This window comes from Rhinolophus sinicus, chromosome 18 (assembly GCF_057876585.1).
Source record: "Rhinolophus sinicus isolate RSI-liver-muscle chromosome 18, RSI-T2T, whole genome shotgun sequence".
Classification (NCBI taxonomy): domain Eukaryota; kingdom Metazoa; phylum Chordata; class Mammalia; order Chiroptera; family Rhinolophidae; genus Rhinolophus; species Rhinolophus sinicus.
This window is the reverse complement of record NC_142518.1, coordinates 117,573,088-117,601,051: the sequence shown is the minus strand read 5'-3', so window position 1 is coordinate 117,601,051 and position 27,964 is coordinate 117,573,088. Positions and strand designations below refer to the sequence as shown.

The following is a 27,964-nucleotide window of genomic DNA, read 5'->3' as shown; positions in this document are numbered from 1 at the left end:
CCTTAAACATAAACCGTAAACTTTCACCCTATCCCTAACCTTAATCTTCCGAGATAGGAGATCAAGAGCCCAGCGTGAGACCCACGGACCATATTCACAGGAGAGCCAGGAGAGCGAAAGACGCCAGGATGTTTACCCACGACCGGAGGTATAGTTTGTTTTGAGAGCTTTGCTCAGCTCGGTGTTTGCCGTGGAGACACTGCTGCTCTGGGGACGGCATCCACTGCCTTCTGTACCTGCTTCTCTCAGTATTTCCCAGAGAAACATTGGATGAGGGAAGAGAAGGTAAGGGGGAGCTTCCTGTGCTGCCGAGTCGCTGAAGGGGGTGTTGAGCCCCAGCGGACAGAGCGGAGGCCGGGCTGGGTGTGGAACCAGGGCTGGTGTTTGTTATGTGAAGCGAGATAGGCTTTAGGGTCATTGTTCTACGAGCGGCTGTTTACTGTTTTCACTGCCATTCGTGTAGGTTTCATTTTAAGCTCCATTTTGCTTCCTTGAAGTATGTGGTTTATGTCAATTCCACTGTGTTGCTTATGATATTTTGTCTTTTCTCGAGTTACCTGGATAAGTCCATTATAAGTCCTGCTGTGTCTGCTGACACATTTCTAGTTACTCACGTCACCTGAGGCCCAACGGCTGCTGATGTAGTCTTCACACATTGCCTTTTAATAACACGGTGATTGCAACAGGGGTGAATAGCTTCACCTCCTTCAGTGAACTTGCATATGCATAGGGCTTGGACTCTAGTAAATGCATGTGTTTCTGCTTTCATGGTCTGGTTTTGACATTGTTGTGTAGAATTGTAATTTACTTTCCATTAATTTCAAACGTGAAAACTTTGAATAGCATTACAGGTACTATGTCTGCACTCAAATTATGCAGATGCATAAAAAAAGGTTTATTTGGGGGACAAGGGAGAATTCCCACCCAGGACATGCAGCCATGGACAGCCGTGCTGCCAGTCCCCAGCAGAAAAGGGGAGATTCTTTTCAGGAAGGAATTTGGAGAGCTGTTACAACCAAGGGGCTCTTCCTGTACAGCTTTGCCATCCATGTAGCAGTGAGAGCTCCCCCTACATGCCCTCCCCATTCCAGTCTTGGGCGAGGGTCTTTATTTTTTTTACACAGGCAATCTTTTTTTGCTGTATTATATTACAATCCATTGGTCTGATTTGCACTTTAAATCGTTCTTTCGTGCATGATTTTGTAACATCATGCACTGGTCATTTCAAAAAACTATGGGTTCAGTGACCTATGCAGATCTCATGAATGTGAACACATTTCATTTTACATCAATAATCATATTCATCACTATCATCAGTCTTAAGTACTTGGAAGCTGTGACATTCACAGTGGCAGATACAACTTTTCCAAAATTATATTTTTCATCTGAAGCTCAGTTTTATATTGCCAAGAAATGCTGTTATTTATTTTGCATGAATTTTGTTTCATGCAAAGTTGAGATTCCAAATCTAATGATCACATAAGTGCTCTTTCTGGAGACAATTTAAATACAAATTGTGGAATATTTGTTACATAGATATTATAAGACAGGTAATCAAAAGTTGAGATCTTATAAAATTATTTTTTAACGCTCCATTGAGGACATTCTGAAGTGAAATATGTCACATTTCTTAAAACTGTGAATGTGGTCATGAAGAATAACATAGCTACTGATTAATCAACTCTAGTACCATTTGCTTGATGCATAATGAGTGGCAATAGTTTTACTGACTATAGCTTTTGCAAATCCAGGGAAATAATATAAATAATCGCTGCAAATTCAACAAATGTCTTAAATTTGGGATTATCAGTGATCACTGTAAAATTCTCTCAACTTTTCTGTCTGTGTGAAATTTTTCATAATAACACATTGGGGGAGAAATATAGTAGACAGCAGGACAGATGTGGACTATGATCTATTGTTTGCCAAGTCCTGGTGAATTACCCTAGGCCAATATATCACTGTCTCGTTCTTACAGCATTACGGTGAGCCGTGACAAGTAGTAGGTCAAAACACTTTTTATTGTTCTTCAAAGTGGTCTCAGTTATTTTCATTCCTTTGGTCTTGCATGCACATGTTAGACTCTGATTACCCACTTCCACATATACCACCCTTTATGTATATTGTGATTTGTCTGTTAGGATGTATCTCCATGTGCCAAGTGCGGTGTCTTCATTATCCAAGGACTACCCTCTCCCCTTCCTCTTTGCTGCAAGATGACTATGTCTTTACTTACTGGTTGGTGATAAATGTACGACACCTCCCCATTTGTGATTCACTGGATGAAGGCTGATGTCTTCATTGATTCATTCAACACTTGAGAAATATTTCTCGAATGTCAGGTATGAGCCTGCCACGATTATTAGGCACAGAAGATACATCGGTAACTAATGTTCCTTGTGATAAATTCATTGAGGCAGGGGAACACATAATAAATGATGTAAATATTGCTTTTTTTAAAGGTAACAAGTACTATGGAAAAAATAGAAAAAACCAACTAGAGGGGATCGGCAGTGCCAGTGGTGTAGCTGCAATTTTAAATAAAGCATTGCCTTAATTTCCTAGGTCTGCTTTAACAACTACCACAGAGTGTGGGCTTAAAAAACAAATGTATTGTCTCACAGTTCTGGAGGCTATATGCCCATAATCAGGGTGTTGATAGCATTGCTTCCTTCTGAGGGCTGTGAGCGAAGGATTGTGTTATAGGCCTGTCTCCTTCACTCGTAGACCTGTCTTCTCTCTGTGTCTTCACATCATCTTTACTCTATGTGTGTCTGTGTCCACATTTCCCCTTTTTAAAAAAAATAAGGACAACAGAGGTATCGGACTGGTGATCTAATGACTTCACTTTACCTTGATGACCTCTGTAAAGACCGTTTCTCAAAAAAAGGCCGCATTCTGGGCCTGGGGGATATCACTTCCGAGCATGAGTTTTGGGAGGACACAATTCAATGCTTAACAGACAGTCAGATAGAATTCATTTCTTTATAAGGTGATACACCCTAAATCTAATCTTTTTCCATAGGGCTGTGTGATTCAGGGAACTTTGCCACTAAAAATATCTAAACTGTAGTTGCTGATGGACGTAACCAAAAGCGTTTGGTCTTTCAAACTGTTTGAAGCCCAAAATCTGTGGAATCTCTATTCCCTTGCCATCCATCTCTTAAATTCATCTCATTCTTGGAGTAACTTGCCAACTGCAACCAAAAGCTGTTTTTATACACCATTACTTTGATTTTACTTGATTCCTGTACAGCTGCTGAGACACTAGCAACATAGTTAGTTTGGAACTCGGCTAAGGACAAAGTTAACTAAATCAATTTCTTTCATTTCCTGCCATGTAACAGGAAAGCCAGTGCCATGGGTTTCATCAGTGTGTGCTTAATGAAGGGATGAATGTTAAGATACATTGACCCCCATGTGCCTATAGCTTTGGACACTGTGATGCTGGGGTTTTTTAATTCGTCAGGGCTTTCCCATTCCTCTTAGTAAATTGCCAAGATCCTTAGCGAGAGGTGGAGGCAGCAAGGAGTTTCATAAAATAGTTCAGCCTCTGGATTATGGAGCCAAAGTGATCTGGGTGTGAACCCTGGCACCTCTATTTCTTATTGTGCAACCTGGCCCAGGTCACTTTGAGCTTATGAAGTGGAAGTTCATACGTATGAACAGATTTACCGTGAAATTTAAACGAGATGGTGCGTGTAACTCACGTGCCACATGACGTTTGAAACATAATTACTTTCTTCCCTTCAAATTCTAATTTCAATTTAGTAGCCTTTGCATTTTTAGTTATTATGTCATCAACACAATGACAGAGGGAGACAGGACAGTGTTCGAGGGAGCTCTGAGTGATTTTTCAGAGAGAATTATTATTCTCCCAAGAGAGTAACGATGGTAGGGCGTATTTACTTTTTCAGTTAGAATAGCCGATTTTATAAGATGCTATGCCATGTGCCAGGCATTGTAGTATTGAGACCAGCCACACACTAGCCAGTTATTTTTTAATTGAAGCTTCGCCATTACTAGCTATGTGAATTTGGGCAAATTACTTAAAAATGCCAAGCTCTAGTTCCCTTAACTAGAGAGGGGAGAATATTGTGTTCCTCGTACGGTTATAGATAGAAATAACCTAATGCAGTAAAGGGCTCAGCAGACGGGGCACCTCATAGTCAGGTGTCTGTAGTTTTTAAAATAAGCAATGATGAGTACAACTTGTTGTGAGCATTCACTTGGAGCTGAAGATTTGTTTCCCAAAAATCCCTGTTTTTCTTAAAATCGGCTTTACTGAGGGTACAATTTACAGAGAGCAAACTGGGTCCATTTAAAGTGTTAGCAAATGAATAGTCACGGAACCACCACCATCAACAGACAGATCGCTCCCAGTGGTTCCATGGTGGTCCTGTTTGCAGTCCGTTGCTCTCCCACCCCCAGCCGCAGACAACCGGGGACGTATCTGTTGTCATTAGACATCATCTGTTTTAGAGTGGCATATACGGGAGTCAGAGTGTGTACTCTTGTGTGTCTGACTTCTTCTACTTAGAATGCTTTTCACATTTAACCATGCAGTTGAGTGGTCATTAGTTTGTCACATTTTATTGCTGAGTAGAATTCCATTATGTGGCTATACCCCGATTTGTTTATCCAGGCACATGTTGTGAATTATTATACATGACATCTGTTCTTTACATGGACATAGGTTTTCAATTAAAGAAGTGAACTTGATGAATCGTATAACTGTACGTTTAGCATTTTAAAGACATGCCAAACTGTTTTCCATAGAGGCTGCACTATTTCATAATCCCCTCAGCCACGGATGAGGTTTCTATTCCCTCCAGTACTCATCAATTATTACATTTTTTTATCTTAGTTGTGTTACTGGCTGCGAAGTACTATCTCCTTGGCTTTTCATTTGCATTTCCGTAGTGACTAATGCATGCTGAGCCTCTTTACATGGGTTTCATGGACAGTCAGTCCTATATATTCTTTTAAGTGAAGCATCTGATAACATATTTTTATTGTGGTTTTTTTTTTTTTTTTTGGTTTGTCTTACTACCTAACTTATGAGTTATAAGGGAGACATTGTATACTTCTCACTGTACAGACCATCCTCGTTTCGTTACATTTATCTAAGTGTCTCACGTTTTTGTATCACCCAGAAAGCACAGCTCATGGTGGAAGTAAGGTTCGGTGGATTAGGAAAAGGTCTGACCTGAAGCCCAGAATGACTGCTGCTTTTACTGTTACCAAAGAAACTGGGAAATCAGGGGCTCACAAGGCGGTGAATCAGCACAGGAATGTTAACAGTGTAAGGGGAGGTATTTCCAAAATTACGATATTTCCAAAAGCCACACATATGACTTGTGCCAAGTAAGGCCAAGTCCAAGACATGCTGACCTCTCAAAGTTGGGGCTCAGTGCTACTCCTGTAAACGCAGCACAGCAGCCCGGGGGGGGGGGACCGCAGGAGGCTGTCTTAGGTCTCGGTCAGATTTTGCTTCCAGAAAAGCATCTTGGGTACCAGTGGGCCCAGAGGGGCTGGTGATGTGTCTGCACATGCAGTGGCTGAATGAACTCAACCAAGGATTGTCGCACACACAAGCCACCACCAAACACTGATGACCACAGAACAGCAGCAGGGTTGTGCCACATGGGTCGTGAGACCTTAGTTTCTGTGAATTAAATCCCGTACTCAGGGAGAGAAGGACTAGAATCCAGGCCTTCTGAAAACCAGAATAGCCAGTAGTCTCATTGGAACTCGTGGGAACTCATATATGTTACATATGAGCGAGCACAAGCTCCTGGGTTGACATGATTGTTTCCAACGAAAGGATACTACTGGGGGTGGGGGGGGGGGAGGTGGCTGGTTGGGCCCAAAGTCCAACCCCTCCTCTGATCACCAGCCTACTCTCTTGTCAGTCACGGGGGGAAAAAATCTTTTATGTTACTTAGCCCAGAGTGGCTCCTTTTCTAATCGTCACTTCTTCATGTGAGACTGCAGGAGTTCTGAGAGAGGGAACTCCAGCATTAGGCCTCTGGAATGGGTTTCATTAATAGTTCTGATGATGACACTTAAAACTCACATGAGTAAACATATTAAAAATAATGGTGAAACCTCTTTAAATAAAGTTGTACTTGAGACTTATTGCTATTAGACAAGACTAATATTTATACTCATATTTTTCCATCTATTGAGCAGATAGGTTATTGGATAGTGGAATTGGAATAGAAAGATACTGAGAAAATTGTGTGCATACATTATTCTCATTGCTCAACTGGTAACTTAAACTTTGAGTCTAATCTCCTTCCTGACATCATCTCAGAAAAACGTGGTCAGAGCAGGAAAAAATGCTTACAGACCCAGTTATGCAGAAACTCTACAGCTAGGAGTATACTCTGAGGAACTGATATTAAATGTGTGGACAGTGTTCGAATATTCATTGCAGAGAAATAGTTGAAGTCAACCTAGATTTAACAGGAGGAAGTGTATAAATACGACATATACGTGAGATGGCATATACGCAACCATTTACAATCACGTGTACACAGAATATGTACGCAGTGGGAAACAATCTTGATGTATGTGGAATTTCTTATAAATGTACTAACGGTCTTGGATAAATTTCAAAGAACACAACACCTACCACGACAAAATCACAAACAAATAGAAAATCTGAATAGACCTGTAACAAATAAGGAGATTGAATCCGTAATCAAAAATCAAATAGAGTAGTACATACAGAAAGGGCTTTGGGAAATGGGGAGAGGTCTACAAACATAAGATTTTATTGCAGAACACTTAGCAGAATTGTGTGTATAGGTTTACCCAAATTACTTAATGTTTGAATGACTAAATAAGTCTTTTCAACATCTGATTGGTAGAAAAGGGAATGGTGAAGATGCTGAGGAGTCGCCCTCCCAATGTCACAGGGGCTCCTGTGCCGGTTCATGTTCTCCTAAGCTTGCAGCACTTCAGTGTTTGAGCAACTTGGGGAAATAGGAATGTAAGTTTTAAATGACCTGAATAGAGCTTTCTCCATATTAGACACACAAACGGTCAACAGGCACACTAAAATGTTACAGATCATTAGCCATGATGGAAATACAAATTAAAACCACAATATGAAACCCCTTCACGTGAAACAGAATGGCTATAATTGAGAAAAATAAAACAAACGGCAGCAACAATGTGGAGAAATTAGAACCCTTAAATATTCCTTCTGAAAATGTAAAATGGTGGCCTGAGTGCACTATAGTTGGGAATTTCTAACCCATAAAAAAATTCCCATGTGGTACAACAAGTCCACTTCTAGAAGTAGACCCCCCAAAATTGAAAACAGATGTTCAAACAAACACTGATACATGAATCCACGGCAGCACTGTTCACAACAGCGGAGGCCTAAACAATCCAATGTCCGTCTTAATCAGCAGTGAAAATTAAGTAAATAATTGTGCAGCTACTCCAGGATTCTTTAGATTGATATAATTATGAACATATTAATAATTTCTAGAAACGTATATCCCCATAGCACACACAAAGACTTTTAATGTACCACATGGCATGTTTACTAATTCACCAATGTATTTAGTTCCACTACAATAAATACCCAAAAAGTTGATAAATCTATCTTCAGTAATCAGTGTTTCATTATTTTCTCCTATTTGGAAGTAGTCTAGACATTAAATACATATCCATCATTAATTTAGATAACAAAACTGTTAAGTTTCAAATTACCAAGTACACGTAGAAAACCTTTTCAATGCTTATGTTACAATATAATTATCGCTGAAAAGTTTACATAAATATCTTTTATTTTCATTGTATCTATCTTACATACTGGTTAAAAATTAGAGATGTGAAAAGCAGTTATTACCGAAGCTATTTTCTGGACACATTTTGTAACACAGATAACTAACTTATTTTTAGAAACCCAGTTAAAATATATATATTTTATGCTAATGACTTTCACAGACATGACTATGTGATAAACACAAACTAAAACCAGCTTTAATATCAAATATTTCACCACATCATCTGATCCTGAAAAGCATTTGGGTCAGTTTGTATTTTATTTCTTAATTTATGTAAGCATTTAATTTCTTCAAACCGATCAAATATTACACTAGTAACACCATCCACAGATACAAAACATCTTACCACACACAAACTGGTTTCACACAGGGATCAGAAATTAACAGAATTAGTAATAACTTTAGAGAACGCACAAGATGGTTTACCAAGAAAACAGACAGTAGTCACAAGAGATCTCTGTAACACAATTTAAATGTAGAAGTTTTTCCCATTCCAGGATCCATCGTCTGTCCCTGGACAGTGAGGACTAAATAGTGACACAACCAACCAGCCTCCTTACAGCTCCAGCCAGGAAGCCAGAGGCCCCTCCACACAGAATACAGAGGAAGCAGCCCTCCCAGAGCCAAAGGGTCACTGCCAAAGACAGTCAGAGAAAGCACAGAACTTTATCACCCAGGAGGTCAGACTGGAGGCGTGGACAGGGTGTCTCTGGTCTCTCACAAAATGTGAGGCACCTCCAGCCCCAAACCCACTAAATTGTGGTCTCCGGGAGGTGCTACTAGACTGGGATCTGTCCAGCACTAACAGGTAAGAAAGGCTGGGGGACAGATGCCCCTTATGGGCAGAGGCCCCTCAGGACACACTCCCCTGGGAGCTGGCACAGCCAGGCAGAGGCGCACTGGGAACCCCAGCTTCTCCCACTGGCCACCAGGCCCAATGGAGTAAGTGCACCTGGCCAATGGTGGGGACCAGAGAGGATTAGCTTCCTTGGTCACAAAGCCAAGGTCCCGGGACACAGAACGAGAAGGAAAGAAAAACCTCAAGCGGTTTTTGGACGGGGACCCACAGCAAAGTTTGTATCCACAGACGCCGGTCTTGACACAACCGCTTAACTCCCCAGCCTGTGGGGCCGGCTCCAACGACAGGCTTACGGGAGCCTGTGCCTGTGTTCTGTCCCCATGGTAGTTCCTTCTTAGGACAAACGACATGCAAGACACAGACACAGGAACAAACGAACAACTCTGGGAGGAAAGAATATAGAAAACTCTAGAGTTTCTCGGTGCATGAAGTTAGCTGCACAAATAATTTTTTCTGCCGATCTAAATTCAGAAAAGAGACAAAAGCCTCGCACTCCTAACTTCTACCCAACCCCACAGACAGAGACCAGAAATTATGATACAAGCGCACCTACAATTCACATCACCATGAAATTTCCAAGTACAGCGAGGAGAAATCAGGTAAATATGACATTGAGACAAGGGTGGGAGTGGACTCTTAGATTTTAGATGTAAAAATGGGAGATTTAGAGGTAATTCAGGAAAAGCTGAACACACGTGGCAGGTAAAGTTTTGTGAGGCTCCTGCATGGAGTCTTCCTGTCTACTGCTAAGGGGATTGTGCTCAGGGTTTTATTTGTGCTTCACAGACTTTAAGGAGGCAGGAAAAGGGGAGTCAGGCTGGAAGAGGGAGGCTTGTTTTCTGTTTTCTTTGTTTCCTCTCACATCTTCCTTCCTTTCCTCCCCCCTCTCCCTGTGGCCCTGTGCTCTCTGCCTATGGTAATAAGTTTTTCTACCTCAGCTAATCATAAAATTAATAGAATCAGATTAACGTAAAATAGAATTTTAACACATGCGCATGGGGAATTCACATACGTGTAAAAATTCCAAAGGCAGCGAGTTTAGATTGGGTGCTTTGCAGGTAATTTAGGGAGAGTGGCACACTCTCAGGAGGTAAATTGTTGTTAGGAAACCCAGAAAATAATGGGAATGGGGGAAGGTGGTCAGCAGGCTCCACTGGGCGTCTTCCCGCCTTATGCTAAGGAGTTTATGCCAAGGTTCCCTCCCTAAACCAGGTCTTTCCATCAGAATCTTTTAGGCAGGAAAGGGGGAGGGTCAAAGGCTGTTTCTGAGTTTTTTGTTCAGTAACAACCAGCTTAAAGTCAACGTGCCCAAAGGCAAACTTTGTTTGTCTTCATTCCCACCTTTGTAACTTTAATAAAACTTTCACATCCAGAAGTTAAATTGGTAGATTGTTCCATATTTCATTGATCTAATCATTCAACCCTGAGAGTAAGTTACTTTAGTTAAATTGTTGGATCTTATTTCGTGATGCAGTGATGTAAATACATTTCCAAATTTCACCTTTTATTTACTACCTGATGACTTGCTTGGGTGGGGGGAAGGAACAAACTGTCTTCTACCCTCAAGGTTCTTTTGGCTGTTCTAATAAAAAATTAGATGTGATTAGCCAAGAGAAAACAAGCAGATTTAATACATACACATCAGAAGCCTGCACACAGGAGAGAGTCAGAGACCCCACATAAAGGAGAGGTAGGGAGCTAAGACATGCTCAAGCTAGGGATGAAGTAAGGTCCCTTGGGGGCTTTAAAGGGTCACTGCAGAGTGATGACAAGAATAGATGTTTCTTGCATTTCTTGAACCTAGTCAGACAGATGATGACAGAGACTGAAGGAGGTCAGACAGGGACAGAAATAGACAAAGAATGTAGGGTGTGGGGTGCTGAGCTGCCACCAGCCCAAGGTTACTGACTGTGTGTGTGGGCTATGTGTTTGGGATCTCTCGGGGTGTCCTTAGCTGGCTCTGCACTGTATTCCCAGGTCTTCCATATATGCTTATAGTCCCCGCAAGACTGAAGTTCCAACACCAGGCATTCTTCTGGACCTGAGGGTGGACCCAGCCTTGGACAAGACAACTTATGTCAGGGAAAAGCTGAGGGACTCTACCCCAACTCACCGGACAGGTCCAGATACCAAAGCTGTGCTGGGGGGAGGCTATTCCAGCAAAGCTGCACGAGGAGCCTGGTGTTCAGCTCCCCCTGCAAATGCTGCACCTGGAGGAGTCCCCAAGGCCCCTTAAACCCCAGCGCCCGGGCCAGAGCTTGGAATCCCACCACAGCCTGCCTCCCCAGCTCTCCCTGGGAACTGCAGTCTGGCTCATGCAGGCCTCACCGTGGTCTTTCTATGCCCAGGCTTTCGGTTCTCAGACCTTTTGGTCTGGTCCTCCTGGGCTGCCTCTTTTACAAGCAAAATAAATGTTTAGTTTGCACTGCACTTCCTCAAGATGTGCTGTCTTACAGAGGCTCTCTAAGCACGGTGTTAATTTTAAAATGGCTTTCGGGAAGGTCCGCAGGCAAGAGGGGAGAGTGGCATAAAGTAGCATACGTAAGAGCCAGGTGAGAAGGTAGTTAATTCAGGTGTGCCAAGCCGTGCGCCGGGTTTCACCTCCAGGACCCCACATTCCAGCGGGCAGCTTCCAGGGCACAGCCCTGGGTCTGACACATTGGCTTAGAAAACTGGAAAGAAGAGCTTATCCTGACCTCCACTCAGGTGTTATTCCCAAGGTGCACACGAGATGGCAGCAGAGAATAACTTTTTCTGGTGACCAGCAACCAGGTGTTATTCCCTATATGTACACGAGATGGCAGCAGAGAGCATTTCCCTGCCCACCGGCCTTAAAATGAGAATCCAGGCCCGGGGACTACATTCTCTTTGAGATAAATCCTGTTACAGGCCCTTCGCAGGCCTTAGCTCACCTACTGGTTCCATTTTCCGGAAAAGGCAGAAACTATTAATATCTCCATGTACAGGTAATGAAACGGGACAGTGATTCTAACAATTCTGAGTCCAAAACCAGGACCAAAATGGGCCCACATGGGCCAGTAGAGCTTGCACACACAGGGTCCTGGACAAACAAAGAGTGATTCAAATAGTCCTTGCAGCGTTGGGTGGAGTCATGGTCATTCTATTGAGGAAAATCTGCAGATAACTAATGGTCCACCTTGCCTTGCACTCACCCAGGCAGGTTTTGGGGTGGGACCAGGGCAGGCAGCTGGGGACAGGACGGGAAGGGAGGTGGTGGCCTGGCCCTTCGCAGGACAAGTAGCATCTGATCCCTGTGACAACGACTCCCCCACAGCTATGTGATGCCTGAGCTGAGCTAGGCCCTTTTAAAATCTCTTCTTCCGCAGCCCAGAGCAAGGCTCTGCTTCTCCCCATCTTCCCTTCCTCTGAGGTCACAACTGACAGGAGCTTCAAGGCTGCTCAGACTGGAGTCTGGGGTGACACTTTCCTTATGGAGGGTGCCTGAGCCTCACAGGCACAGAGCTGGCGAATGTCCCCTCCACATACTAGTGTGTGACTTCAGGCAAAGACATAGAAAGTCCGTCTCCTCACCTGTCAGGTGGGGATAACCGCTCCCTCTCCGGTGGCTGTGAGGTCAGTGAGATGATGCAGGTGAGCTCCTGCCCCACACGTGATGGGCCCTCACTCCCCCTCCCTCTTCCCTTCTCAGTCCTTTCTCTACCTCTATGGGCTGGGAGGATCAAGAGTTTAGCAAATAGTGTCCTTGTGGGAGAAAGAGCTCTCCTGTTGGTGTCCACACAGCCACAGTCCCCTGAGTGCTGACTCCAGCAACTGTGCCAGCTTCATCCTCAGGGCACCGCTTGGTACGGACCCTCCTTGGTCTTCTCACACCCATTCCTCTTCAAACTCATGGTGCTCGCCTCAGCTCTGGCCAGCACCACCTCTCACCAGGCTTCTCACTGGTCTCCCCGCTTCCCATCCCTCTCTCATCCTTGCAACCTCCACACTGTAACCAGCTTGATCTTTCTAAGTTAAGTTCTGATCCTGTCACTTCCTGTGCCTACAATTACCAACAGCTTCACTTGGGCTGCAGAGTAAAGCCTCTATCATCAGCACAGTGTTGAGACTTTGTCAGGCCTCATGTTCTTCTCCTGGTCTCATTTCCTATCATAACACCCTGATTGACTCACCAGGTACCCCAGCTGTCAGCATTAACCTGTCTGGTGTCGGCTTTACCAGATAGAGGTGCCAGCACTGAGACCGAGCCTGAGTGCAGGAACCTGAATAAAATACAGACTTTGGTGAACAATAATGCATCAGAATTTGTTCGCTGAGTGTAACAATTCTGAAAAGAGAGGAGGAAGTAAAACTAAAATAAGATAAACCTATTGCATTGAAATGGATGATTTCCATTAACAAAATGGACCCTAAAATAAGGCAAATAATAACCAATTAGCCACCCAGGACCTCTTCCTCCCGTTTATTCTCATCACATTGCTCTGGAGTTCACACTCCGGGGAAAGGGAAGGAATGGGGACAGACCAGTTTGGAAGTTTCCCTGAGATCGGTCCCCACCCTGTGTCCTCATCTTCCCCATCCAGGTGTCGATTCTGATATGTCAGGTAGGACTGGAAGCAACTGAGATGAGTTCCCTGGAAGCTGAGAACAGATGCTGGGTCAGGAAAGAAACAGATTCCACATCACTGAGCCCTAACCCTAACCCCAAACCTAAAACCTATCTTTAAAACCTAAACACTAAACCCTTAGCCCTAACCCTAAATCTAAACCTTAACGTAAACTGTGAAACCTTACAACCATAAACATCACTATAACCATCACTATAAACCACAACCTAAACCCTCACCATAATACTAAACTATCTCCAGAAACCACAAACTAGGAACCATATCTGTAAACCATAACTGTAACCATAAACTATAACCAAAAACACATAGCCATGAACCATAAACGTAATCCATAATCAATCCCATAAACCATATAACACACATGTAGCCATAAACAATACACATAAACCATAACCAAACTATAACCCATAATCTTAACCTTCACCCCTAAGTCAGCACCAAACTCCACCTCAGCCCCCACCCTAGCCCCGTAGGGCACTAATAGCCCCTAACCAGTCAAATCAGAAGCAGGTCACAAAAACAGAATATAAAGATCTATATCCCTTATAGAGATGTGATAATGTTCCGTATCATAGTTAAATGACAAAATACCAATACACAGAAATCTGTTTTATTTGTATACGCTAGCAAGGAATAATCTCAAAAGGAGTTTAAGAAAACTAGTCCATTTTAAATCACATGAACGTTGATAAAATACTTAGGAATACTTTTAATCAAAGTGCAAGACTTCTACACTGAAAATTAAACAATGTCTTTCCTTGCTGAAAGAAATTAAAATTAAAGAAAACCTACATAAATAAACGTGAGGCCATCCCCTGGTGATGGAAATTGTTAAAGGCAACAGAACAGATGGGATGTACGGATTCAGTGTCATTCCTATGAAAAGGCCCCAAGGCCTTTGGGGGAAAATGCATAAGCTGATCCTAATATTCATAGGAATTTCCAGGAAGGCCAAAGAGCCATAACAATCTTCAAAAACCAAATCAAGTTGAGGCTCACCCTTCCCAAACGTAATTCTTAGTACACAGCCACAGTAAGGAAAACATGGTGACACTGGCGTAGAGATATACATAGAGATCAATGGAATGGTATTGAGGGCCCAGAAATAAACCCATCGGTCTAAGTCAGGTGATTTTTTTTTTTAACATACACATTTAACTTATTTAACATTGTCATTTACGGCTTTATTTTATAAAACACAGAAAGACGTTTTTTTCTTTTTTCTTTCTTTTTTCTTTTTTTAAGGAGGGTGCATCTCACGGTGGCCCATGTGGGGATTGAACAGGCCACCTTGGTGTTCTCAGCCCCACGCTCTAACCAAGTGAGCTAACAGGCCACCCCCAGAAAGACACTTTTAACAGTACTCTATCACCAGAATTTAAACACTAGAAATATTAGTTTTCTAACTGTAACTTATAAAAATTATAATCCAATAATTGAAGATTTTTCTCAATATGGTTACTATTCAAATGAAATAAATGGCAAAAAGACTTAATAGCAATATTTTGTTATCTACGTATGATCAGATACTTTAGGACATAAGCAAAGATTCTGAGAATTCAGACTTCTTTTGTTGTGTTTCATATCTGAATACCTCCCTACCTGTATTCTCAGTTGAGCTACTTAACCAAAAGGTGTGATTTGGCAAGGCATTTAGCTTTATACCAAAAGTTTCTAGTTTTATACAAAAAGTTTTTCAGGGTCAGGCCAAGAAGCCAGAGGCCCCTCTATACAGAGTGCAGAGGACGCAGCCCTCCCAGAGCAGATGGTAAACAAAGACAATGAGAGAAAGCACAGACCTTCGTCACACAGGCAGTAGGGATTGTGGGGTGGACAGGGTGTCTCAGTTCTCCCACAAAATAGGAGGCACCTCCAGCCAAAAACCCACTAAATCGTGGTCCCCGGCAGATGCTACTAGACTGGGATCTGTCCAGCACTAACGGGTGAGGAAGGCTGGGGGGACAGATGCCCCTTATGGGCAGAGGCCCCTCAGGACACACTCCCCTGGGAGCTGGCACAGCCAGGCAGAGGTGCACTGGGAACCCAAGCTTATCTCACTGGCAACCAGGTGCAATGGAGTAAGTGCACTTGGCTGATGGTGGGGACCGGAGAGGATTAGCTTCCTCGATCACAAAGCCAAGCTCCTGGGACACAGAGGAGCAGGAAAGAAAAACCTCAAGCGGTTTTTAGACGGGGCCCCACAGCAAACTTGGTCTCCGCAGACGCCAGTCTGGACAAAACGGCTTAACTCCCCAGCCTGTGGGGCCAGCTCCAACGACAGGCTTACGGGAGCCTGTACCTGTGTTCTGTCCCCATGGTAGTTCCTTCTTAGGACAAACGACATCCAAGACACAGACACACGAAAAAGTGAACATCTGAGGAAGAAAAGAATAAAAACCCTAGAGTCTCTATGTATAGGCAAGAAGTTCACAGATTTTTTTTTCTGCCAATCTAAAATCAGAAGAGACAAAAGCCTCGCAACCTTCTAACTTCTACCCAACCCCACAGACAGAGACCAGGAATTGTAATACATGCGCACCTAGAATTCTCATAACCATGAAATTTCCAAAGACAGTGAGGAGACATCAGGTAAATATGATATCTTTGACAAGGGTGGGAGTGGGCTCTTAGATGTTAGATGTAAAAATGGGAGATTTACAGGTAACTCAGGAAAAGCTGAACACACGTAGCAGGTAAAGTTTTGTGAGGCTCCTGCATGGAGTCTTCCTGTCTCTTGCTAAGGGGATTGTACTCAGGGTTTTATTTGTGCTTCACAGTCTTTTAAGGAGGCAGGAAAAGGGGAGCCGGGCAGGATGAGGGAGGCTTGTATTGTTAAAAGTGCCCATTTTGAAGTTTTTATTTTATTTAGCTCAGCAGGCCTGGGGCAGTTGTGGGCTGTGTTTACATTTCAGATCTACTCAGCAGAGGGCCGGGGGCAGATGCTGAGACTTTCTCATTTCTATCAGACTGAGAAATCACCTTCCATTTGTTGTCAAGTTTCTGATTGGTTGTTAAATCCTTTAAAACCTGTTTCAACATCAGTTCTCTAAATCTTAAATCTCCAGAAAGGTTTTTAACATTTGCATATCTCTTGATTTTCTCTTCTGCCTTTTTTAAACCTAATACCGATATTAGAATCTGATATAACCCAAGAAGCTAAATACTCATTGAAAAGATTAAGAATATACTTGAATTTCCTTGTATTCATTTGTATTGAAAATGGTGTCTTTCTCTAGGGTCCAAACAGCTGTTTGTCATAAGAGTTCTCTGACACATTTTCCAATTTAGAAGTTTTTCCAATTCAAAGGATCCATAGTCTGACCACTGAAGATAGGATTTTAAAAGCAACTCAAACAGATAAGCCTTTTCGCAGCTTAAACAACGAAGCCAAAGGCTTTCGGTCCCTGTGGTATTTCCTTCTTACAACAAATGACACAAGAGACATAGACACAAAAAATGACCATCTCTGGGAGGGAAGATTCAATAAAGAAAACCTGTGAGTTGCTACTACCAAGAAGCCAGCTTCACAAACATTTTTTCCTGCCAATATACATGTAGAAGAGAGGAAAAGGACATGCAGCACTTCTAGATTCTCCCCAACCCCACAGAAATAGACCAGGAAGGAGGGCAGGGTGAACAAAAACACCGCTTACCTCTGCCTGCAGACTTCCTTGAGCTCCCAGCTGCAGCGGTTTCCAGGCGCTAGCAGTGCCCCAGGCAGTAATTTGCCTTGCAGTCTCCCCGATACTGTAGGGGCTTAAAAAAATTATTTTGCTCTCATCTTGAGTGTTAGAGGAGATGAGGTCCTTGTATCGTCACAGGAAGTCATTCCAGGCCGTACGAACAATGCATCATGAACAAAGGCAAGCAGGCCAAGGATTTACTAAAAGAAAGAAAATATATTCCCAAAATGCAGGCATGCACAAGACCACCAGGAGAGTGACTGTGATGGAACAAAGAAAATTTAGGATTTTATTTGAATGAGGGTGGGAAATATTCAAGAGTGGAGTCACAGGTGATCTATGGGCATTTCCAGAGTGTGTCTTTGTTGACTCCTTCCTAAAGGGAGGAGGGATTCCCTTGTAGGAACTGTCACGGGGACACAAGGGGTGGAGATTTTTCCCTGCCTGCAATGCTAATAGTGTTATAACCCATTACAATTACCTATAGCTGCACCTTGTCTTAGGAATTTTTCCCTGACTGAGATGCTAATAGTGTTGTAATCCCTCACAATTACCTGTAGCTTAACCCTTTTCTTCGGAATGATTGCATTTGTTTTGTTTCCCCTCACATCTTCCTTTCTTCCCCCTTCTTCTCGTGAACCTGTGCTCTCTGCCTATGGTGATAACTTCTTCTAGCTCAGCTAGTCATAAAATTAATAGAATCAGAGTAAGACAAAATCAAATTTTAACATATGCGCATGGGGAATTCACATACGTGTAAAAATTCCAAAGGCAGCGAGGTCAGATTGGGTGCTTTGCAGGTAATTTAGGAAGACTGGCACACTCTCAGGACACTCATTGTTAGTCTACCCAGAAAATAATGGGACATGGGGGAGGGGTGGTCAGCAGGCTCCAGTGGGCGTCTTCCCGCCTTATGCTAAGGAGTTTATGCCAAGGGTCCCTCCTAAACTAGGTCTTTCCATTTGAATCTCTTAGGCAGGAAAGAGGGAGGGTCAAAGGCTGTTTCAGAGTCTTTTGTTTCCCAACAACCAACTTAAAGTCATCCCCACAGGCAAAACTCTTAGTCCTCTTCATTTCCATCTTTGAATCTGTAATAAAAGTTTCACATCAGAAGTTAAGTTGGAAGATTGTCACATATTTCATTAATCTAATCGCTCAGTCCGGAGACTAAGTTACTTCAGTTAAAATGTTGAATCTTTTGTCATGACATGGTGATGTAGATACACTCCCAAATTTCGCCTTTCATTACCTATTTCATTACTTGCTTTGGTGGGGGAGGAACAAATTTTCCTCTACCCTCAAGGTTCTTCTGGCTGCTCTAATAATCAAATAGACATGAGACAGATTTACAAGAGAAAATAAACAGATTTAATTCACACATATTAGAACCATGCACACATGAGAATCAGAGACCCTACATGAAGGAGAAGTAGGGACTTAGAAAGGGAAGATGGGTACCTGAGATAAGACATCCCGAGCTAGGGATGAAGTAAGGTCCCTTGGGGGCTTGAAAGGGTCACTGCAGGGTGGTGACAATAGCAGATGTTTCATGAATATCTTGAACCTAGTCAGACAGATGTTGACAGAGACTAAAGGAGATCAGACAAGGACAGAAATAGACAAATGTAGGGAGTGGGGTGCTGAGCTGCCACTGATGTAGGAATATTTTTTTGTGAGTCCCCAAATGATGTTGATCTGTCAACAGTTTCTGGGTGTGGGCCGGAATCGTGTCTCGTGAAGCCGAAGTTTGGACACACGGACCAGGAGAGGCAAAAAGTTGTAAAGGAAGATAGTTTATTAGAGGAAGGAGAAGAGGTTGCAGCTCCCGAGCGGGAGAGGGTACCAGAGACTGGGAAGCCCAGTGAGGCAAAAGCTCTTACTTTTATACCTTCCATTGCCTGCTTGGGGAAGGGGGCTGGAGCCTTCTATCAGGTTTGTCCTGTTTGCACATCCTGAAAGGATTAACAGACGAATCCATTCCTATCTATCAGATCTGCTCCTTTTGCCAAAAGGGATTTGAGATAATTTATTAACCTCAGGTGCGGCTCATATCTTTGTCCTGGAGTGAAGGAGACATTCCGGAACCTGGAGTTTCAGGATATGGCTGCTTTTTTGTTTATTTCACCAGGGACATTCCTGTCTACCTAACGACATGCTAACTAACCTGTCTCACTACCAGCCCACAGTTGCTGACTCTGCGTGGCCTAGGGGTTTGGGATCTCTCGGGGTGTCCTTGGCTGACTCTGCACTGTTTTTCCAAGTCTTCCATATATGCCTATAGTCCCCCCAAGACTGAAGTTCCCACACCAGACATCCCTCTGGACCTCAGGGTGTGCCCAGCCTTGAACAAGACACCTTACGCCAGGAAAAAGCTGAGGGACTCCACCCCAATCCACCAGACAAGTCCAGCTACCACAAATGGGGAGGCTGTTCCAGCAAAGCTGCCCCAAGAGCCTGGTGTTCAGCTCCCTGTGTAAATGCTGCACCTGGAGTGGAGGCCCCAAGGCCCCTTCAGCCCCAGCGCCCAGGCCAGAGCCTGGGATCCCACCACAGCCTGCCTCCCCTGCCAGGAATGCTAATAGTGTTTTAACCCACTCCAATTAGCTGTAGCTGCACCATTTCTTAGGAATAATCTCATCTCCTCTCTTTTCCTTGTTTTGCCTCACATCTTCATTCCTTTCCTCCCTTCTCCCAGAGGCACTGTTCTCTCTGCCTATGGTAACAACCTCTTCTAGCTGAACTAATCCTCAACTGAACAAAATCAGATTAATAACATACATCAAATTTTAATATTTGTACATGAGGAATTCACATACTTGTGAAAATTCAAAAGACAGTCAGGTAAGTAAGATTGGGAGCTTTGTAGGTAATTTAGGAAGAGTGGCACACTCATGGAAGGTTAATTGTTGCAACCCAGAAAATAATGGGATACGGAGGAAGGGTGGTCAGCAGTATCCACTGGGTGTCTTCCTGCCTTATGCTAAGGAGTTTATGCCAAGTTTCCCTTCCTAAACAAGGTGTTTCCATCTGAATCTCTTAGGCAAGAAATGGTGGTGCTGGTGGGGCGGGGGTCAAAGTTTCTTTCTGAGTCTTGTTTCTTAACAACCAGCTTTAAATCAATAGTCCCAAAGGCAAGTTTTAGTCCTCTTCTTTCCCACCTTTGAAACTTTATAAAAGTTTCACATCCAGAAGTTAAGTTGGTAAATTGTTCTATATTTCATTGATCTAATCAGTCAGTCCTAATGATGGAGGAATATTTTCCTGTGATTCCCCAATTGATGTGGATGATGTTGGATCTGCCAGCAGTTTCTGGGTAAAGGCCAGGATCGTGTCTCGTGAGACCCAAGAATGGAAACACGGACCCAGGAGAGGTAAAGAGTTTTAAAAAGAGGATAGTTTATTGAAAGCAAAGAGTCAGAGCTCCCGAGCGGGAGGGGGTCCCGAATGGGGGTGGCCCCGTGACAGAGGCAAAAGCCCTTACTTTTATATCTTCCCTTGCCTGTTTGGGGAAGGGGAGCTGTTTGAAGAAGGGAACTAGCGCCTTCTAATGCTTTCTAATGAAATTCGTCTACCAGGTTTGTTCTGCTTGCCCATCCTAAAGGAATTAGGAAAGTAATCCACTCTTATGTATCAGATCTGTTCCGTTTGTCAGGCCAAAAGGAATTTTATGATTAATCTCAAGGCCTTGTTACATTACGTCCTAGAACGAAGGAGTGATTTCAAAACCTGGAGTTTTAGGATATGGCTGTCTTTTGTTTATTCCACCTGGGACCTCCCTGTCTACCTAGGGATGCTAGCTAACCTGTATCACTAATAATAAGTAAGTTTATAAACTAATTGTTGAATGTTATTTTATGATGCAGTGATGTAGATATACTCCCAAATGTCACCTTTTGTTAACTATCTGATTACTTGCTTATGTGAAGGAGGAAGAAACTTTCCTCTACCATCAAGTTCCTTTTGGCTGCTCTGATAATCACATACACATGAGACAGATTAGCAAGAGAAAATAAGCAGATTTAATACGTACATAGGGGAACCCCACACAGAGGAGAGACTCAGAGACCCCGCGTACAGGAAAGGTGGGCAGATAGAAATGGTGAATAAGGCATCCGGAGCTAGGGATGAGATACGGTCCCTTAGGGGCTTAAAAGTGTCACTGCAGAGGGGTGTGACAGAGCAGATGTTTCGTGAATATCTTGAACCTAGTCAAAGACAGATGCTGACAGAGACCGAAGGAGAAGGTCAGACGGGGACAGAAATAGAAGCACGGTGTAGGGTGTGGGGTGCTGAGCTGCTGCCAGCCCACAGTTGCCGACTGAGTGCGTGGCCTGTGGATTTGGGATCTCTTGGGGTGTCCTTGGCTGACTCTGCACTGTGGTCCCAGGTCTTTCATATATGCCTTTAGGCCCCCTGCTTCCCCAGCTCTCCCAGGGGGCTGCAGTCTGGACCCTGCAGAACTCTCTGTAGTCTCTCTGAAACATGCCCAGATTGGGACACCACAAAAGAGGCCTCACCTCTCCCTGTCCTAGAGCTTAACAGATGACCAACCCACTCCCGGAGGTTTGGGCTTGGAATGTCCCGTTCCTGAGCTTAGGAGATCCCTCTGTCCCCGTTACATGCTTTAGATAATTACCCTGAAACTTACGCTTGCTTACTAGTCACAGTGCCCTGTGCTTGCCGATTACAATCTTTAAGGCCCAGCATTCTTTCCAGTCTCTGCTCCTGGGTTGGTGAACACGTTGGAGAGCCACGTCGCCAAAGGGAAGCCTCCATGCAGACCCCCGGAACCATCACATAGCTTCTGGAGGAACGCCCAGATTTCCCCATATATATCCCAGGCTGGTCTGAGAATGTTATGGCAGTTTTTGGAGGTGTTAACCCACTGCCTTCTCAGGCCACCGGTGCTCTGATAATAAATGCTTATTCTGTGACCCAACTCCTGTGTCGGTCTATTGGCTGAGCGATGCAGGCAGCACGAGCCCCAGACTCCTTTGCCTCCGGTTTCAGTTTCTGGCGACCAAGTTGGGACAGCCTCGGGGCTCCTCCGGTAAGTCTCGGCTTGCGGAGGGTCTCGGGGGCTGCCTGGGACTGGGCAGATTCCTTGGTGCAGGACCGACCTCTGCCGAGATATTTTGCTCGTGGAGGTGGGTTTGTGCCAGGGCCTGCCCGTCATGGACGCCTTTTCTGCATATTTGGGATAGAATAAGCGCTGGCTCTGTTTCCTGCCTCTAATTTCTGGTTTGGAAATCGGGGTGGCTCTGGCATGCGCAGCCAGAGGACTTTACACTCAACATCTGCGGCTCCTCTTTGAGGGCCATCTGGGGGTCATACTGACCCATTGGCATCAATAGGTGAGGTTGCAACATCCAGCAAGGCGTAATACCCCACCAGTAAGGGGCTCTGGTTGCAGGCTTCCTCTGGTCTTGGAAGCACGCATGTTGTCTGCACTGTGAAAGCCACCACGCTTGGTTTCAGTCTTTGGGCATTGGGTGGCCTTAGGGCCACATTTGGTTTTTGGTATTCGCTCACTGGCCGATTGTCTGATGGTCAACGGACCGTGTATATGGATTAAAACGATGTCGCATCCCAATTTGATGCCTGGTCAGGTTTTGGTTTTGGTATTCGGATCCAAAGTTAGTTTTTCTGGTGTTTGTCTGTCTGATTCAGGAAATACTTGGATCTGTCTGTGTGTGTGTGTGTGTGTGTGTGTGTCTGAGTGTATATCAAGTGTAGCTGTATGTGTTCAAGCTCAAACATGGGATCTAAGGTTTCAATCCCAGCTGGGAGCCCATTGGGTAAAATATTAGGACATTCGCAAAAGTACAGCTATAAGCCATTGACCAAAAAGACATTAATGTTCTATTACAGTGCTGTTTGGCCAATGTATACATTAGATTCTGGAGAGTGCTGGTTGCTCAATAGTTCATTAAATTACACTATTTTGCAATTGGAATTGTTCTGTTAGATGTCTGAGAAATAGGGTGAAATTCCTTATGTATGCCTTTATGATAGACTCTGAAAAGAATGGAACTAAACTGATAGTTCAGCAAAAAGGGGACTCCACCCATTTCCTAATCCACTAATGAACAGGAATGCTGAGGCTGAGATAACTGAAGGAAAAAAAGACACTTTTAAAACCAAGCGGCAAATTCTCAAGCCAGACCTCCCACTCCTGGTTCCAGCCTCTTTGAAATTTTAGGGATAACTGTAAGATCTCAGGACCTCTCTGCAATTGTTAATAATTCTGTTCATATGTATATGATCTGTGATATGTGTGTTTGTCTGTTTTATATATAATGTTTTTGCCTCCAGATGTATTGCCAAGTTTATAATTGATTGGCTTAAAAAAAGATTAAGCACTTATAAATTTAAACAATAAAAACTCAAGTACTTTTCATGATCAGGTGATCTAAGAAAATATTGGATACTATGGCTAGTTTAACTTTTAGTTAGATAATTTTTTTAAGGTTATTAACATTAAATATGGTATCTTTCGCCTTGGGTTCACAAAAATAAATTCATGTTATCTCAGTCAAAAGTTTTATCTGTTAACATATTAAGAACTGATAATATGTTAACAGATAAAACTTTTCAGTAATACTGTAGTGTGGATGTTTGGATGAGGTTTCTCAGCATCTGTTGGTAACTTGAGATTTCAGTTCTGGGCGACCGGCTGGCTCGGTGGTTGGAGAGCAGTGCTCATAGCGACAACAAGTTCGGTCGCTGGTTTGGTTCCCCGGCAGGCCAGTGAGCTGCATCCTCCACAACTGGATTGAAAGCAATGACGACCTGGAACTGCGCCCTCCACAACTAGATTGAAAATTACTTGACTTGTAGCTGGTAGGTCCAGGAAAAAAAACACTGTTTCCCAATATTAACCAATAAAAAACTAAAAAAAAAAAAAAACAACAAAAAATTTCAGTTTTACTAAGCTGTGTTAATTAAATGCTAAAAACTATTGAATATCTAGGTATTTCAAAATAACAAAATGGTGAAATATTAATTATTGGATGAGTCTGAGTTCACCTACCTTTTGGTGTCTTTTCACAGGAAATCTGAAAACTAACTTACGATGTCAGTAAATGTGGTTTTTACTTTTCTTTAATATACAATTTTTAAAAATTGGTAGATATATTGCTAACTAAAACCTACACTTCTAAAGGTTGCAAACTGTGTTTATGGATTTGCTAATGGAAATATTGGATACTTGCTATTAGTTCTCAGTAAAAATTAAGGCTCTGAAAGGTTATAGATTTTCATTACTATATAAGGAAATGATGTATGTTTTCAAAAAAAGCATAGGGTATAAAAATACATTTTTGAAGAAAAAGAAAGGAGTTTGTCCTAAGGATCATTATTTCTGAATCAGTGAGAGGAGACAAACCAAAAGGGGCTGGGAAAGTTATAGAAAGTTTGTGAAGAAAAATCTTGAAGACATTTTATATATGGTTACACTAAATGTGACTTAAATAAATTTAAGTATCAAAAGTAAGACAGTACAAAATTATTTAAGTTTTCTCTCTCTGCTAAATAAAACAAAGTTTGTTAGACTACTGGTCTGCTAATGATATTCAAGTTTTCTGTATGAAAAGCAAAGATTATATGTGTCATGAAAATAATTTTCTATGTATTATACTGTCTTAATTAGATCGTAAGTTACTCAGGAAAAATAAATCTAGGAACTGAGTTTTGCTAATAGGTATGCAAACTTCTGTATTTCAGGACTGCTGCAGTTCATGTGTTCTCCTCGGTGTCAGATAGAGACCAATATAAGGAAGCTTGTTTTCCTAACCTGGCGAGGTAATACAATGGTTCTGATCCACTGTTACATTCCTGATAGAGGCTCAGATACTAAAAGAAGGACAGGGGATTTGTTTATATGCCTTTAACAACCATGACAGGGAAAAGAAGGAAAGAAAGGAATAGTGAGACTGCAGATGAGGCCAGAGGCAGGCCACATTTTTGGCTGCAGTTAATAGACAGGCCAAAGCCAGGGCCACCTCAGGGCCACCCTGGCAGCCCAAGAAAGGGAAAGGAGCCTGCTTTGGACGTGGAAGCCTACAAAGCAGCCATGCCCACTGTGCAAACTGAAGGGCACTGGAGGAGGGATTGTCCCATTCTGAAGGTAACAGGGACCAACTCCTTCCTTACAAATGGCTGTAATTGACTGAGGGGCCTAAAGTGCCCAGTGGCTCCTCAGAAGAAAGAGCTCATGCTCATCACAGAGGAGGAAATGCGGGTGACCCTTGACGTGGCAGGTAAGCCTGTTAATTCCCTGGTTGATATGGGAGCCATTTACTCTGTCTTGACTGCTCACTCTAGACCCATTTCTTCCTCTAAAATCTGCTTGGTTATAAAGATAAAAACAGCCCCTAGACTTGGGCTCATTTTACTCAGCCTGTTCCTTACCAATGGTCTATACCTGAGAGAAAATATAAAATGAACGAATCAGACTTAAAAAGGGCTCTGGAAGTTTTCTGAGCAGACCTCTAGGCCTGCCCGTTGCTTTAGATTGTGACCTCAATTCTTTTACGTCCTGTGTTAACTTGGGAGAGGTTCAGCAGACGCTTAGGAAATATGGGGGACCAGTACCTCCCCCAGGCTAACCCCTCTACATATTGTAGCCCCAGAAAGCCAGGAGGCCAAATACTACTGAAAGCCTGGAGGGGGAGGAGTCTCTAACAGATCGGTTAGCTCAGAAATGAAAGGGACCCTTTGCAGTTTTCCCAAGCACCCCAACTGTTGTTGAGCTTCAGAGAGTCTGTGGCTGGGCCCACTTCCCTTGAATCAAACTTGTTTCATTTCAGTCTCCACAGGACGCCCCCAGAAGGAAGACTGTCACTCCTGTTCCTGTGAGCCAGCTGAAGACCTTAAGCTCTTCTTCAGTCAACTTTGTGTCATCTGAAACACGGCAGTTTTCATCTCCAGATGGCCATCTGCCAGGGTTCCAACTCGTCCCTCCTGAGGATGACAAGACAGGCCAGTAGCCGCATAACCAGAGGGCAGTTCCTCTGTAGTCCCCTCCCCGCTGGAACTGAATAGCAAAGAACTCTGTTAGCCAGAGGCAGGGACTTCAACCTCTCAGCAGGAAGTAGCGAGAGCCCTTGTCACCGTATCCCTGGATTTAAAAACTGTCTTTATAATATACTTATTTGTTTCCTCTCTAATCTAACCTTATTGATTTTATAGAAATAAAATGAACATAAGACGGGGGAATTTAAACAGGGCCCAGTTGGGACCCCCACAAAAGAGGCCTCGCCTCTCCCTGCCCTAGAGCTTAACAATTGATCAACCCCCCCACACACACCCCTGCGGTTTGGGCTTGGAATGTCCTGTCCCAATTCCTGAGCTTAGGATGTCCCCTCCCTGTCCTGGTTCCCTGCTTTAGATAATTACCCTGAAACTTGTGTCCCTGCATTTACTGATCACAATCTTTATGGCCTAGCATTCCTTCCAGGTTACTATCATCACTGATCCTGGTTGGTGACCACATTGGAGAACAACATCACCAGAAGGAAGGCTTCATACAGACCATCAGGTGGACTCTGGAGGAACACACAGATTTCCCTTTAAATATCCCAGGCTGGTCTGAGAATGTTACGGCAGTTTTTGGAGGTGTTAACCGGCTGCCTTCTCAGGCCACCGGTGCTCTGATAATAAACGCTTATTCTGTAACCCAGCTCCTGTGTAGGTCTACTGGCTGAGTGGCGCAGGCAGCACGAGCCCCGAACTCGTTTGGCCTCTCTGTGGCCTTTCCATACCCAACATTTCAGCCCTCAGACCTGGGTTCCTTTTGGTCTGGTCCACCTGGGCTGCCTCTTTTACTAGCAAAATAAACCTTTGCTTTGCACCCTACTGCTGCCAGATGTGGAGACTTACAGAGGCTGTCTAGGCACACTATTAATTTAAAAGTGGCCCTGGGGAAGGTCGGGAGCTAGGAGGGGATGGTGGCATAAGGCTGCATAGGTAAGAGACAGGTAGGAAGGCAGTTAATTCACGTGTCCCAAGCCCAGTGCTGGGTTTCGCCTCCAGGACTCCACATTCCAGCGGGCAGCTTCCAGGGTACAGATGACTGCCCCTGGGGCACAGCCCTGGGTCTGACACCTTGGCTCAGAAGCCTTTGGAAAGAAGAGCTTATCCTGAGCTCCACTCTGGTGTCTTTCCCAAGATGCACACCAGATGGCAGCAGAGAATAACTTTTCCTGGTGACCTGCACAGGGTGTTAATTCCAAAATGCACACGAGATGGCAGCAGAGAGCATCTCCATGCCCGCCGGCCTTAAAATGAGATTCCAGACCCTGGGACTGAGCTCACTGTGAGATAAACCTAGTTCCAGGCCCTCCACACACCTCATGTCACCCACTGCTCCCATTTTCCAGATAAGGCAGAGACGATTACTATCTCCATTTCACTGGTATTTAAACGGGAGACTGATTTTAACACAGTTCTGAGTCCAGAACCACGGCTGAAATTGCCCAACGTGGACCAGTAGAGCTTGCACACACGGGGTCCTGGACAAACAGAGTGATCCAAACAGTCCTTGCAGCATTGGGTGGAATCTTGATCATTCTATTGAGGAAAATCTGCACATAACCTTAATGGTCTACCTTGCCATTACCTCACCCAGGCTGCTTTTTGGGTGGGACCAGGGCAGGCAGCTGGGGATGGGGACAGATGGGGAGGGAGGTGGTGGCCTATCCCTCACAGAAGGACAAGCACTGCCAGATCCCTGTGACGGCTCCCCCACAGCTATGCGATGCCTCTCCTCGGGCCTTTTAAAATCTCTTCTTCCTCAGTCCAGAGCACAGCTCTGCTTCTCCCCATCTTCCCTTCCTCTGAAGTCACAACTGAGAAGAGCTTCCTGGCTGCTCAGACTGGAGTCTGGGGTGACACTTTCCTTATGGAGGGTGCCTGAGCCTCAGACAGGCGCAGAGCAGGCTTCTGTCTCCTCCAAGTACGAGCTGTGTGACTTCAGACAAAGACATGGAAAGTCCGTCTCCTCAC

General features: G+C 43.9%; 1 protein-coding gene and 1 long non-coding RNA gene across 3 annotated transcripts in view; one reads left to right on the top strand and one right to left on the bottom strand.

The window, feature by feature from the left end:
• The window catches only part of LOC109438476 (uncharacterized), a 226,723-nt gene extending 209,559 nt beyond the window's left edge, over positions 1-17,164 (bottom strand). The window contains exon 1 of the mRNA XM_088795022.1: positions 16,928-17,164. The gene's annotated coding sequence lies outside the window, so the exon portion shown is untranslated. The remainder of the gene's footprint in view (positions 1-16,927) is intronic.
• On the top strand, positions 87-26,639 carry LOC148754712 (uncharacterized). Of its 2 annotated transcripts, none has more exons than XR_016019979.1 (4): positions 87-285; positions 23,613-23,800; positions 24,683-24,760; positions 25,768-26,639. It is a non-coding gene; the product is annotated as an uncharacterized LOC148754712 (long non-coding RNA). The 2 variants fall into 2 exon arrangements; XR_016019980.1 differs by lacking the exon at positions 87-285 and adding an exon at positions 20,190-20,328.
• Positions 26,640-27,964: the final 1,325 nt, after the last annotated feature.